We start from the raw sequence: 15,585 nt of genomic DNA on the forward strand, positions 1-15,585 counted from the left end.
GCATATAGGTTTACATGTATAGGCTATTATATGTATATATAGTATTATATGTTTAGGTTTAGCACTGCGTATTGTATATTTATCTTGTATATTTAGTAGGGTTACTTATTATATGTTTATTATGTGTAAATTATGTTCATAGTACTTGTACAGAGTGTACGTCATGGTGTGTTATGTTTATATTATGTGATGTTATGGTAGGTTTTTTGGACGGCGCCTTGTCGTAAGAATTTCAGTGTCCAGTCTTACCTCGTGTCATTTTGTGCATCTGACAAATAAAAGACTTGTAACTTCTAACTTGAAATATTTGTTACTGTGATAGTATTATGTGAGGAGCATTGCTTGAAGAGCTTGGCTCTCGTGTGTTTTTGATGGCAAGAACAGTTTGTGACACTTAATATTTGTGTGATCTACATGCATATACTGCAATAGAGCTTTAAGGGTTTGAGGGTATCTGCCAGCTTAGTGTGTGTGTGTGTGTGTGTGTTTGATTTCTCTCTAATAGCAGATGAAGGTTTAATGTCCCACAACTTGCTGAGGTGTGAAGGAAGGGATCAGGACAGAGTGATCACACCACAGTGAACTCAACCCTGTCAGGCTGTGTGTGGTGTGTGTGTTTGCAACTAGTTTCAGGTGACAGCACTGAATAAGAGGACTAAGGTAGGCTACCCTGCACCTGTATTGTTTCCGTCCAACTAATTACACTAAATTTGCCCTGAATGTTCACATCTGTTTTCATACCATTCAGTTTCCTTTTTGTATACCAAAAATGATGTATAAATGCTGCTCTGTTTTCATCAGTTCTTATGGTTGTAATTTGATTCAACAAACCCTTTTAGACTGTGCAGAACAGGTACGATCTGGTTTGTGATTGGTTCCAACATTGTGACTCATTTGGGAATCTCAGCTACATGGCTCATCTCACAGCAAGATGTCATGCTACCACTCCACAGTGCCCCTCAAAAACTCACTGCCAGACCACACATTTGCATATCTTCCTTTAAAGTCCTGCTGCAGCCAGACTGTACACACCCTTATCATTTCAGCATACATTCTCCCCCCTACTGCTCTCTTGTACTCCTGGATCTCTGCCTTTATGCATCACAATGGACCATCAATGCTAGTTTACTATTGTGCTGCACTGAGTACATAAATAAAACATTTTACACTGACAGACTTGCTTGTTTTCACATAAACGGTGATGACGAACAGGTTTTTTATACTGTAGTGGCAAAAAACAGCTTTTGGGTTTATTCCTTTAAGAAGAAAGGGAGTTTGACTGTATACTGTTGCCGGTTTTATTGCAGAAAAACATTACAAAAAATAAGGATGCAATTGCAGTATCAAAGTTTTAAAGTCCAAATAACTGCACGGGTCCAAATGGCAACAGCGTGGTTAGGCCTCAGCTTCACGCCTCAGCTTCACGGTCAATGACGGTATTTTGCGTCCCGCCTTCTCCTCGTCTTTTAAAAGGGTGGCACCGTCACCACCTATAGAGAGCGCACACTCGAAATTCCATTAAAGGAAAAATCAATAAATCATTACAAAATACAAAAACCTAAATGCGGCTCCTACACACCGGCCCCTAATTGTTCTCTATAGAATCAATTACTTCAATGAACATAAAGGAGCCAAAGAGGGGTAATTTATCAATAAAGTAAATAAGCTCTCAATGCTTTCAGAAGTATGTAATGCATAATGGTTAAGAGAAGGTATAAAATCTGGTATACATTACATTCCTTTCTCATGTGATCAGGAGCCCTGGTCACTCTTCAGACTCAAGGATTTGGCACAGCTTGGTGATGGGGCTCTCAAGGACTGAAGTCATTGTCTTGAGCTTTACTGACCGCACCAGACCCCTTGCATCAGGATTGGTTTCCAGCACTCTTCCCAGGACCCTCGAGGAGCAGTGGGGTCAACGACCAGGACAATGTCTCCGACAGTCAGGTTTCTCTTTATTGAAGTCCATTTCTGCCTCTCCTGCAGCAGCAGAAGATATTCCTTGGTCCACCTTTGCCAGAAAAGGTCGGCCATGTGCTGGACCTGTTTCCAGCGACGTCTGGCATAGATGTCGGACTTCAAGGAGGTTCCAGGGGGTAGGATTGGCTTGGCTTGCAAAAAATGCTTTTCTAACCTAGTGTTATTACTCTTATATTGAGATGAAAAATCTAGTTGGTCTTGTTTCTAGCTAAATTGTACTTACCTAGTGCTTTCTTGGTAAGGTTATTTTTACCTATTTCAAGCAAATATTACTTATTTTAAGAAATCTTAACAAGCCAAATTTGCTTAACGCACTGGCAGCCAAATTTGCTTGTTTTAAGCAAAATCCTGCTTAAATATGTAATTATTTGTCTTAAATCTAGAGGGGCATTTTTTGCAGTGAGGAGGTGATTTGGGGTCAGTGGCCATAGGTCATGTGGGTCTGAGGACACTGTACAGAGAGGACGATTGTTCAGGATTGCCTCCACCTCGCAGAACAGTGTTTGGAGGCCCTCATCATCAATGGACTGTTGATGGAGAGTAGAGTTCAGCACCTGGCGGACAGATCTTGGTGTGATGCTGATGGTGGATTGAAACTCCATTCGATTCCATCTGGGAGCAAGGCATCTTGGATTTTCCTCTCGTTCAGGGACATCAGGGCCTTCTTGAGCTCTCCGTGTGCACCCACCAGGTTCGTTCCATTATCAGACCTGATGTGCTTCACCTGGCCCCTCCTTTTGATAGCAGTTCTCCCTCGTTTCACTTCAAACGGGCCAAAGTAGTCCAACCCGACATTGGTAAATGGAGGGAGGTCAGGTAGGATTCTTTCTAACGGCAAATCTGCCATTTTCTGTTCACCTGCTTTGCTCCTTGAACGTCGGCACGACACATTTTGAGAGCACCTTCCTTGCAACTGAATTGCCTTTTATAATCCAGTACCTTTTCCGGAGCTCCGATAGCATGTGGTTTCTGCCATTGTGGCCACAGCGTTCATGGATGCGTCTTAAAAGAAGTATTGAGATGTGCGAATCTTTGGGCAAGATGCAGGGGTGTTTGGTTTCCTCAGGCATTGCAGATTTGTGCAGTCGGCCACCTACTCTCAGAATGCCCTCGTCTAGGACAGGATCAAGCCTCAGATCTTACTGGCCTTGTGCACTCTAGGTGGGGTCATCTCCAGTGTCGCAATTTCAGCACTGAATGTTTGTCCTTGGGTGTATGTGACGACTGACCTTTCTGCCTCTGCCAGACCTTTAACAGTGAGGGGTAGTCCATCATGGTAGGTCCTGAAATCTTCTACCTTTTTCCTGCTTGAGCGGGTGCCGATTCAAGATGAGGGCTGCTCCTTTCCTCTTTTCACAATCAGCATCAACATCTTTTTCAGTGTGAGATACCATGCCACTGCTTTAAGTAGTCTCCTCCAGTCAGAGAAGAATAAAATAAGCTGGTCTGTGGGTGTCGCAGGGTTCACTACTGCTGCCAATACAGTAGCACTTTTCCTGACCTCTGGATCGTCCTGTGACACGGAGTCCAATACTTTCTCCACTGGCCAACTGTCCTTTGTGTTCCATAAGAATTCAGGGCCATGAATCCATCTCCTTTGGTCCATGAATCTTACTGCATTCAATCCTCTTGATGAATCATCAGCAGGATTGTCCTTGGTGCTTACGTATCTCCTTTGGGACAGGTTTGTATTGTCCCAAATCAGTGAGACCCTATTGGCCTCAATGGACTCTTCAGTGGTCTCCTCAGAGGCAACTTCAGAAAAATCCTGATTGTTCTGTGAGATCAGAAGCTCCTCTAGCCTTGTCACTGAAATCCTATTCACAGAAACACTTTTAGCAATGCCAGTTCCACTTCTAAGTGGCCCATTTACAACCCACCCCAATAGTGTTCTAGCTGCATAAGGGCCCCCACTTTGACTATTAACAACCTCCCACGGCTCTATCAGGGTTGGAGCATTTGTTCCAATTAACAGCTCTACCTTTGCCCTAATGGAGGGGATTTTGACTTCACTTAAATACGCCCATTGCGCTAAGTCCGTCTGTCTTGGGATGTTTTTAGTGGTTACCGGCATTTCCTTCTGAGTGAACGTGTCAGGAAGAGGTGAGAAGTTGTCGCTGTCCAATGCTGAAACTTCAATTCCTGAGACAACATGCGTGGGAACCAAATTTTCCTGATTCAGTGTTCGTAGAAGAATTTGCGTTCTCCTTCCTTTGAGATTGAGACGCGTCATGAGCTCTTCTGAGCAGAAGGTGGCAGAAGACCCTGGATCCAGGAGAGCATACACTTGCAAGACTTGGCTGCCCTTTGCTGCCTTAACCTTAACTGGGACGATGGAAAGTGCGCACTCTTGGTCTCCGGCCCCTATATGACCACATAACTCTGATGCACTGCCTATAACACCAGAGGGTTTTTCTGCTTCTTTAGCTGTGCTGTCGTTAATCCCAATATGCAAGACACTTGGGTGAGTTTTCTTGCAAACTTTGCATGAGAGTCGCCTTTTGCACTCTTTACTAATGTGGCCTGCGGAGAGACATCCAAAGCATATGCCCTTAGTCTTTAAGAAACTGATCTTGTCTCTATGCATTTTCTTTGAGAAGTCTTTGCACAAGTCCAATGTGTGCTTTGAGCTACAGAGGGGGCAAGAGGGTTCAGACTTTGTCTCTTTTTGGTCAAGAGCAACACTAGTGGCATAGCTACTGCCAGATGACTGAGGGCTGTGACAGAGTAGGGGCTCTAACCTTAGCTCTACTAGTTGACTGGTCTTGAAGGTCACCAAAACCTGGGTCAGCTGCTATACGGGCTTGCTTTTCAATGAAAGAGACGAGATCTAAAATTCTTACCCTACGCTTGTGTTGTTCTTGTAGCTCAAAAGCCTTGTTATGCCATTTCTCTTTGAGCTTGAATGGCAACTTGAGGACAATGCTTCTAGTGTGGATATGGTGTCCAGTTCCTGCATGTAGTCCATTTCCTCCATAGCGTTGCAGCAGCTCCTGAGAAACATGGCATAATCCTGCAGCATTTTGGAATCCTCAGATTTTATTTGAGTCCAGGATAGGACCTTTTCCAAGTATGCACAAGATATCTTGTATTAATTTCCAAAGTTTTCCTTCAGTAACTGCTTTGCTTTTTGCCTCTATCTGGGGACATGTACTCACAGCTTTTGACTAGCCTTTGTGCCTGGCCCTTAGTATACTGAATAAGAAATTGTAACCGGTCTCTACTGTTATCTGTTCAATCATGTTTTCAAATGAGTGAATGAATGATGTGTACTCTAGAACCTGTCCGTCAAAGAGTGGGATATTTCTCTGAGGTAGTGTAGTCAAAAGTTGCTGTTTCATGAGCATCCTGGTTAACTCACTTTGGTTCTCCAATACTTTGATGACATGATTGTCCTGCGATGAGCTGGTTGAAGAGGGAATTTGCCTGTGTGTCACAGTGGACCGAGTGGCTTGATCTGAGCTAGCGTATGACTGGGAAATGACAGGGGGAATGGCAGAGGGATAGCTATGTGATGAGGTGTATCGAACAGAGGGAAAGCTATGAGATGAGTGTTGTAGTTGTGGCCTTATATCACTACTGACCCTGGGAAGGAACATAGGTTTACCGTCTTGCTTATCTGTACCTAAATTAGGCAGGGGAAATTGAACATTGACACCTGTCTTAGTCCTGACTGCTGGAGCAGTGCTATCATGAAGATGAAGCGAATAGTCTAGCCTTTTGTCCATGTGTGCTTGCGATGTATCAGATGTGGCTTGAGCTGCTTCGGCACCTAATACAGGCATTTTAACAGAACGCACAAGGTGAGATACAGCAGTGTTGGATTGCATGGGGTTAGACATATTCATTTCAGCTACTTTAAGATAGTTGATTTTTCAGTTACTGCTTCAATTTCTGCATCCAAATCCAATGTTTCCTTCTTTTTTCTTAACACTTCCTTCTTTTGGCTTAACATTTCTTCCTGTGCTTCTATTGCATGTTTCTCCTTTAATTTCGAAGCTTTGACAATTAAGGCTAATCGTTCTGCTTCTGCATTGGTACGCAATGATGAAGACCGCCTAGACGACCTAGATGACCTCCTGGACACATGCGATAGCACATCGGTATTACGTTTGCATTGGCGTTCGTGTCTGCATCATGTTCATCATTTCCACAATCAACCGATTCAACCAGAGGCTCTGGCTCTTCCGTTTGTACAGCAGAAGACGTTATTTCACCTAAGCTAGGCTCATGAGTGGTTTCTATTTGTGAAATCCATTTATTCACGTTTGCAATAAAAGCATAATCTGCGCTAATCGTGGTTTAAACCACGTCTCGTCATCATCTTAATGGCGTGGTTCCTCTTCCAAGCACTGATTAACGTAAATTGAATTCGAAGTTGTAAACTCTTCAAAGATTTCATAAAACTGAATCATGTTCCCTTTCACTTCATCAAGGGATTCTTTGTCAATAATCAAATCGTTCACAATATTCATTCTCCTTGTTACATGCGACATCTTTCCTTGATCTAGCTGCGCGCAAACGCGCGGCCTGATTAGCCTACTCATTGTTAGAACAGTGTCTTCGGCCTCGTCGTCAGACATTGTAGGCCTACTCAAAAAATAAACTTCCAAAAAATATTTCTCTTCTTTCTCTTAATTCAAATGTATTCAATCGTTCAAAAAAGTTCATATCATTTCCAAGAAGTATCTTCCAAAAGTATCTTGTTTCTTAAACGATTCAACCAGGTGTATCCACTCATTCAATTGTTTGGCCGCGTCGCCAGGTAAGGCCAAAGCTGGGAATTGGTACAATTCGCATGTGCGAGAGTCGCCATTCGCTTCAGAATTGGTACAATTCGCATGTGCGAGAGTCGCCATTCGCTTCACGCGAATCAGGCACAATTCGAGTGGGCGAGAGTCGACACTTTGGGCGCATATGAGACGTTGAGACTCTTATTAAAGATTTTACTCATTCTCGTGGTTGAAAGTCGGTACAGAATTGCACAGAGACGGGCGCATATGAGACATATACGTTGTTGACTCACAAAGACAAAACAAATAGCTACGTAGCCTATAAACGTTGTTGAGACACTTATTAAAGATTTTACTCATTCTCGTGGTTGAAAGTCGGTAACAAAACAGAGACAAATAGGTACACGTTCAAGCAATGTCATTTCATGTCATTTATTTCAAAAACAAACAATCAGAGTGTAAGAGCTCTGGTTCCAAGACACAAAAAAGCCAGGAACCAGGTCTGATGGCCCATCATCCTAAACAATAGGCCAGGAGCCGCCTTGATGGTTGTAACCTGGTGCTGTGTAAACTAGCTTGTGGGTGTTGAATTGGTATTTTTTTTGTTCAGCCACTTAACATTCTATAGTGTTTTCATATCTATTTATGTCATATCATGCCTCATGACTCTTACCTCATATTCATTGTACTTATATATCTTATCATGTCTTACCTCATTCATAACCTCTATTGCTACCTTCACCTGTACCTGTATCATATCTGCACTAATGACCAACTATTGCTGCCAATGTTACTACTGCTCATACCCCATATATCTTGTACTGTCATATCATACTGTATACATCCCATCTATTTATTTTTATATTACCACTATGCAGAATACTCTGCACTCTTCTACTATGGTTCCTTTGGTTAGATTCCGTTGCATTGTACTTATATCATATCAACATCAGCAATGATCTCACCTGGTCTGCCCACACTGACAAGGTGGTCAAAGCTGCCCGAAAACGCCTCTTCTTCCTGAGGAGACTCAGGAAGTTTGGCATGAATCCAGACATCCTCACCAACTTCTATAGATGCACTATAGAAAGCATCTTGACTGTTAGCATCTCAGTGCGGTTTGGAAGCTGCACAGCCATGGACCGTAAGGCCCTACGCAGTGTGGTCAGATCCGTTGAGTTCATCATCGGCAGGAAACTCCCATCCCTTCAGGACATCTACCTTAAAAGATGCCTCCGAAGAGCTGGCAGGATCCTAAAAGACTGTCATCACCCATCCTTCAGACTGTTCACCCTGCTGCCTTCTGGTAGGCGGTTCCGAAGTGTCCGGTCTCGCACCCGCAGACTGGAGAACAGTTTCTACCCTAAGGCCATCAGACTCCTAAATGAAGAATAATGCACTCCTCACTTTACACTTGCCACTTTACTCTTCACTGGCTCACTTTTACTGCTGTTTGCACTACTTTCTCAGTCCAGCTAATGTTCAGTTTAGCTCATGTAGGTTGTTTATCTGTTTAGTATCTGTTTAATATGTGTATTTATGTTTAGTATCTATGGTAGTGTGGTATGGTGTCCTGTCTTAAGCATTTCAGTGCCCAGTCCAACTCTGTTGTTCTGTGTATCTGACAATAAAAGAGTTGACTTGACTTGACTTGACTTGTACCTGTATCATATCTGCGCTAATGACCAACTATTGCTGCCAATGTTACAACTACTCATACCCCATATATCTTGCTCTGCCATATCATACTGAATACAAATGCTATACAATACATTATCTGTAAGGTTGTGAGTGTGCAGTGGTAATGTAAGTTGATATTGAATATGTTTTTATTCAGTCACACACAGTAACAACAAACAAGTTCAACACAAATAATAATACATTCAAAGTGACTGAAAAGGCACAAGCTGAAGAATAATGCTTGTATTTAAGCCTGTCCTGTTTGACCAATTTAAGCTACCCATCAACATATGCATTTTTATTTTATTTTTTACAAGTAATACATGTAATGGAAATAAAAAAACAAACAAAAGAATTGCCTCCAAAAAGTTAGTCACAAGAAGAGCAATGAAGCAAGATCTCAAATAAACAGCACAAAATCCTGCATAAATTATGGACACTTGTAGCCCTCAAAAATTGCTTTAGCTACCATCCCTTTGAAAACAAAAAATGTCTTACACTTTCTTAAGATTATGTTAGCATCATTCCATAATGAACAGATATACATCTCCTTTTAATTAATTTTTTGGCATTTGGTACACTAAATTTACAGACATCTGAGATTATATTTTGTCTCTTGAAATGAGAAAAACCTTTGTATGCTGACTGGGAGTTGGTTTGATTTAGCTCGATACATTATTTGCATTATTTTATAATATACCAGATCATTAAATTTCATAACAAATGATTTCATAAACAATGGGTTAGTGGGTGCATAATAATCAACCTTATTTATTATCCTTATGGCTCGTTTTTGTAAAATAATGATTTCATTGACAGTTGTTTTATATGTCAATCCCCAGACTTCCACACAATATGATATGTAGGGAAGTATAAGTGAACAGTAAATAATATGTAAGGCCTTATAGTTTAACATGCTTCTTGATTTGTACAAAATTGCTATCATCTTAGAGATCTTTCCTTTGATATAATAAACATGTGGTTTCCATGTTAATTTATGGTCAATGACCACTCCTAGAAATGTTATCTCGGTCACTCGTTCAGCATCACTTATTTTTAATTGAATGTCCTTACCTATTTCCTTTTTCGATTTCCAAAGACCATGAATTCGTTTTTTATTTTTCTATTGAGTGACAATCTATTAACATCAAACCAGGTTTTGAGGATTTCAAAATCTCTTTCAATAGAAGTCAAGAGTTGCTGTAGATTACTACCCGAACAGTAGACTACATGTTTGTATCAGTTGGATTCGTAGAACGTAATAAATTACATTGCTTGACCGTGTGTCTGTTTTGTTATTGTTATCTTTAATAAAAGTCTCAACAACGTTTATAGGTTACGTGTAGCTATTTGTTTGTAGTTCGCGTCCTAAGTGAAGCGCGCTTCATTCACAAAGTGGCGACTCTCGCGTGAAGCGAATTGTGCCAAGCGAATGGCGACTCTCGCACATGCGAAATGTACCCATTCGCAGACAAGACCTTAGCTCGCGTCGCCATTAACTTCCAAAAAATAATCACAGTTCTTTAACGCAAAAATCTTCCATGAAACTTGCTTCTTAATTATTCCAATATTGTTTGTCAACCAAAAATCCATCAAAAGAATGATAATTTCAAGCACATACCTCCATTGAAGCGTTTCCTTGTCAAGTTCACCATGCGTTAGGCCGACATTCCTGTGTCCAGCTTACGTGAATATCTTCGGTGTAAATCCAAGCAAGCGTCATTGACGAATTGTAGTAGCAAAAAACAGCTTTTGGGTTTCTTCCTTTAAGAAACCCAATCCAATCCTATTCCTATGTCTTATAGGCTATCCTTGATTTGCCACCATGGAGAAAGCAGGGGGAGCGTGGTCAAGACTCGAGCTCTGTCCAAATAACCCAACGCAAAAGGGAGTTTGACTGTATAGGCTACTGTTGCCGGTTTTATTGCAGAAAAACGTTACAAAAAATAAGGATGCAATTGCAGTATCAACGTTTTAAAGTCCAAATAACTGCACGGGTCCAAATGGGAACAGCGTGGTTAGGCCTCAGCTTCACGCCTGCAGCTTCACGGTCAATGACGGTATTTTGCGTCCCGCATCTCCTCGTCATGCCCGTCTGGCAGCCTTTTAAAGGGTGGCACTGTCACCACCTATAGAGAACGCACACTCGAAATTCCATAAAAGGAAAAATCAATAAATAATTTCAAAATACAAAAACTACGAAACGGGTGCCATTTGAGTCCACAGCATTTCATGAGCCTTAAAAGATGTAAAAAATTGTCAAAATGTGTTCAAAAAGTTCAAGGTTGTTAACAGTAGTGTTGCTAATTACATGATTAATGTTTTAATGGCATTGCAAAAGTAAATCAAACACTTTTTAGACATTATTAGTAAGGATATGGCTGGTTTTGCCATGTCCGCAATGACCAACATGGAATTTGCATTCAACTTATTAACTTAAAATTTGTATTTCTAAACAAAACTTTTATTATACTAAGGATCACAGTTATGCCCCTGACACTATACAATATATTTATTTAAAATAAATCATAATTTTTGGCAAAAAAAGTAATTATTTGTGCATGTCCCCCATTTTGTCTTACAACCCCGTAACGCTTGCAGTTTCGGCCTATTAAGAATGCACTGTTGCTTTAAATGATATCACAGAGAGGAAGTTAAATCATTTGAACCCTTGCAGGAGTCAAGCTCAAGAACAGGAAAGTTCCCACATTATTTGACATTGTTTATTTGGTGTATTTGTGTGTTAGACAGGGTCCGTCAAGCTTAGCCTTACAGCCCCGTAACGCATAATAGATAGGGAAACTGTTTTAATTAAAAAGAAATTCCACTTGTAATGTAAAGACAATGATATTTTAGTCTGATTAGTGTAGTTGCTAGCTCAGCTTGTTGACCACATGGTGAGCTGCAACCATTTTAAGGTGAAATTTACCACCCTGTAACATACCACCCTGTAACACTTTACATTGTTACGGGGTGGTAAAGGGAGTTTACCAATAAAATACCTTTATATATAAGTTGGATATTGCATATTTAAGTCATCCCATGTTCACATATATACTCAAAATGAATAATGTTGTTGGTAAAAACAAAATAAATTACATAGGAAAAGTCAAAGTTAACCACCCTGTAACATGACTTACCACCCTGTAACATGACTACCACCCCATAACGGGGTTTTTATTAAAAAAAAACATTGAAAGACAATGAAATGCCTTATAAAAAAATGTGGGATAGTGATGTCCTTATGTGGATCAATTAATACATACTTGAGTATGGGGAGTAAAATAGCATATATTGTTCAAAAATTGAAGCCATTGATAGGCGAAATTCATATCTCAAGGAAAATAATCTAAATCATGAAAAATTTAAGTAAGACAACAAGTTTTTAACTTTCAGTATCAAAAAAAGGAAATTTTTCTGATATGAAAATATGACATTTTTGAGAATTGTTTCATGATTTATGTTTTAAATGGTGTGTATCTTGTCCGTTACGGGGTGGTAAAAAAAACAACTGCTGGGATGCAATAAAACAGATATAATTTTTAGGAATGTAATACCTGAGATGGGCAAACATGTTTTTTTAGAAGTCTACTATGTCTTTCATAATGTGAGTGTCTTAAAAAACAGTTTTTCCTTGAAAAAAAAAATGAAAATTCCAAAGTGGAAAAGGCACCCGTCTCGTAGAATGACCCATATACATTAACAAGTGAGTGTAGGCCTACTCATTGAAAATGAAACATTCATCCAAAGTACAATAAGATAAAAATAATAAAAATAATAATGATAATTAAAAATAACAATAATAATAATAATAATAAATAAAGATACAAAGTGAATAAAATACAACAACACAACAATACATAGAGGTCATAATAATACAAAGGGGGAACATTCATTTCCAGGGCATACCACACAGACAAGAACAGGAGGTAGGCTAAAAGGTCAAGGGGCAAGGAAGGCCAGGGAGTACATAGACATGTCTATGAGGGAGTAGAGGTGGGATTTTGGCCTAGATTTGAAGGCAGAAATGGAGGGGGCGGATCTAATGTCCAGGGGGAGCTGGTTCCACAGACGTGGAGCAGCAATGGCAAAGGCTCTATCACCTCTCTGCTTGAGCCCTGAGTGTGGCACATACAGAAGCCCTTTGTTAGAGGATCTGAGGGACCTTTGGGCAGAGTGGGGCTGAACAAGCTCACCCAGATAGCAGGGAGAGGTTGGCCCAACGTCGGCAATGGTTGGCAACGTCGGCGTTGGAATTCCAACCTTGGGCCAAAGTTGAACCAACGTCGGCAGCTCAACCAATAACGTCAAAATGCAACGGTTGGGCAGTTGACGTTGGTTCAACGTTGGCCCAACGTTGGCCCGAGGTCGGAATTCCAACTCTGTGTTTTTTACAGTTAGAGTTGGAATTCCAACGTTGGGCCAACACTGGCCCAACGTCAACTGCCCAACATTAATGCCAAAATGCAATTGACCTATCGCTAAGCCCCGCCCCCCATTGTGACAGTTGCTAAATCGGACACTTTATCAGAGCTGACTAGAGTTTACAATGGCAGCTATCAGTGACAAAACTATATCCCAAGAGGCTCTAGACAACTTTTGGAGACAAAAGGACCTGATTTCGCCTAGAAGCCTTCAAAAGGGACTTAATTATGCAATGGAGGGATATGTATACAATTTAAAACTCGATATGGTGGATAACAAGCTTAAATTTGAGGCGAGAATGTACAGAGCTCAATGCAAGAGGGAGAAGCCTCAACTCACGGTCATCGCGATTTCAGATAAATACATCCAATACCAGCATTGTTCATGCACCGCATTGGGAAGATACAATGAATTCACAGTCAGTTAATTTAACTAATCTGGAAGGCACCGTAGCCTACACCTACGTTTATTAACTAGCAGGAACCTGCCCCTGGCAGGACAGTGTCCTAGGCTATGGTCCTAACCGTCTAGCTTGTTAATGTAACCTTGTTAATTACCGGCATGCGTGTGTTTCGTTCACGTTGTCATGTTAATCCATTATTAAACCTATCGTTTGTTTAAAAGAATGGCCGATTTTTAATAAACTGTCCCATAACTGACAAAGTTACGCTAGCGCAGCTATTGAATAATTGACGTTAACGCTCTAATTTGAACCAGAGATAACTTGCCTAAGCCTAGCATAACATCAGTGGTGAAAGTAAGCAGGTACTGTGAATAATGAGTAGGCCATGTAGGCTTAGTTGATTGCTTTAGCAAAGGGGAATTCTAACAAGAGTATGGCAGAAAGCTAATGAACGTAGCGTTCACTGAGTGGTCTGTCACACAGCTTAATCCACTGGAAATATTTTGGACCGGTCTTGTTTTCGTTTAGGAAATGAGATACAATATGCCCCATACATATGCCCCAATATGCCTATCTTCTCACGATAACTCGTATCAGTGTTGTATCTACCCCATGCACATCGTTTGGCCATTTATGTTGAAACTACATTACCACAATTAGCCTACACACTTGTTTTTGTCCCGTTGTGGCTTGGGGAAAAGGGATGAAATATACCCCATTCTGCAGCCTATCGGGATACCTACTGTCGGTGTTACATGTACCCCAAGCACATCGTTTGACCATGTTTTTTTTTTTTCATAAGCAACATCAATCGATCATTAAATTATTGAAAAAGGTCTCCTCCCTGTTGTTTTCAATGGAGTTATCGGAGCTGATGTCCGAGTCCAGTTTAGGCTGGAATGTCATTGGTTCATCTGCGTTCTAAGGGCGGCGCTTAGCGACAGGTCAATTGGTTGGGCAATTGACGTTGGGCCAGTGTTGGCTCAACGTCAGCTGCCCAACATTTTGATTGTGTTTTTTTTTAATTTTTTTAACCATTCCACCTTTTTCTGCAGGGCATATTGGTAATCAATCCTGTGTTTTTTTTTATTAAGATAACATATTATAAGCATACAGCCTACTGGTGGCCAGACATTATGATTCCACGTCTCTGTAAACACTTTCAGAATATGTATCACTGCGTAACAATACAAATAGCCACGAGCTTATTTAAGCAATAAGCCCCAAGAGGCCGTGCTTTGCGCTGATTTTAGAACAGGTAAGGGAGTTGTTAGGCACGACGCGAAGCGGAGTGCCGTTAAACCCCCTTACCTGTTCTAAAATCAGCGCAAAGCACGGACTCGCGGGGCTTATTGCTTTTCTAAACCTGTTACTACACATAATTGATATGGTTTCATAAATAAAGACAATTCAATTTAAGAAACAATAGTTTAATGATAAACCGTCATTCTTCCGCCACTAAAAATTATAGTTCCTAAATAAATCGTTGCCACGCAACCCTTGAAGCAACGCAACAGCCAGATGGAACACTGGGTATGAAATGCGCTATATGAATGCCTTGCCATTCGCTGCGCAGTAATATGGAATGTAATCAGGTCCAATTGTAAGGTAATGCTGGATTTTACAACGGCTTTTAGCCAATCACAATCATGGATTTGAACAATCAGGTTTAGAATTTAAAATCAAAAACCGTTAGCAGAAGATATTGTTAACTGCCTTCGTCACTTTTTTCTGACTGTAGCGAGTCATTTCAATTTTCAACAAGTAATTTAAACTTTTGATCCACATTCATCAGTAAAGGTAACCGTATTGTTAAAGGCACCCAGTGCAACTTTATGTAAACATTCAATGAAAATTAAACATTCAATTTCTAGTCTTTTTTACACGTAGTAAGTTTCAATAACTCCATACCATTACATATCGACATTCAAGGAGCAAAGATGAGACGTCGTTGTGTGGTGAGAACTGATAGAAAATCGTAAACAACAACAATCGCCGGTGGGGAGAAGCCATTTTTCCATTGACTGGAAGCCTGCTTTATTTATTGTAGGTTACAAAAATAAGGAAAATGGCGGCGATTGTTGTTGTTATCGTTTTTCTATCAGTTCTCACCACACAACGACGTCTCATTTTTGCTGCTTGAATGTCGGTATGTAATGGTATGGAGTTATTGAAACTTACTACGTGTAAAAAAGACTAGAAATTGAATGTTTATTTTTAAGCCTCGAAAGTTGCACTGGGTGCCTTTAACTAACCACATAAGACGTACTATCGACTAGGTAACTGCAGCGACACACATTCTTGTCTACGCTATAAGCGTGATTTTGTTAGCTGGCTAGCTACCTGTCATTTAGTTAGCAGCTG

The sequence above is a fragment of the Sprattus sprattus genome (assembly GCF_963457725.1).
Source record: "Sprattus sprattus genome assembly, chromosome: 2".
NCBI lineage: Eukaryota > Metazoa > Chordata > Actinopteri > Clupeiformes > Clupeidae > Sprattus > Sprattus sprattus.